The sequence below is a fragment of the Pteropus alecto genome, unplaced genomic scaffold (assembly GCF_000325575.1).
Source record: "Pteropus alecto unplaced genomic scaffold, ASM32557v1 scaffold134, whole genome shotgun sequence".
NCBI lineage: Eukaryota > Metazoa > Chordata > Mammalia > Chiroptera > Pteropodidae > Pteropus > Pteropus alecto.
In genome coordinates, this window is record NW_006436283.1 from 12,415,191 (window position 1) to 12,415,578 (window position 388).

The 388-nt window shown below is 43.3% G+C and overlaps 1 protein-coding gene across 1 annotated transcript in view; it reads right to left on the reverse strand.

Moving 5' to 3' along the window:
- Positions 1 to 388, reverse strand: part of LOC102889075 (intercellular adhesion molecule 5) — a 9,311-nt gene that overhangs the window by 8,204 nt on the left and 719 nt on the right. The gene's annotated exons all lie outside the window — the stretch shown is intronic.

Sequence of the window (388 nt, forward strand, 5' to 3'; positions counted from 1 at the left end):
TTTAAGGAAAAAGACACCAGCATCTCTAAGGGAAAAGAATTTTTAAAACTTTGAAATTTCTTTTGCTTATTCTGTAGATTATATCCCAAATCAAAGGTCTAAACTGTCTGAATTTCTAGTACTCCAGCCCCCAAAGGGTTGCAGGGAGAGCAGTAGGCAGTGAGGGGAGGGCCGCAGACACTGAGATGCTGTTGGACTGCTTTGGCTATGGCATGAAATGGACTTTCTGTCCAAATTTGGGATTCTCACATTTATATTCTAGGATTTCTTGCAGTTTCTTACACACATCTGAGTCACATTCCAGCCTTTGCACAATCTCTCCCCTCTACCTGGAATTCGCCTCTTCCTCCCGGAACACTCCTTCACCCAGTTCAATGGATCTGCAATG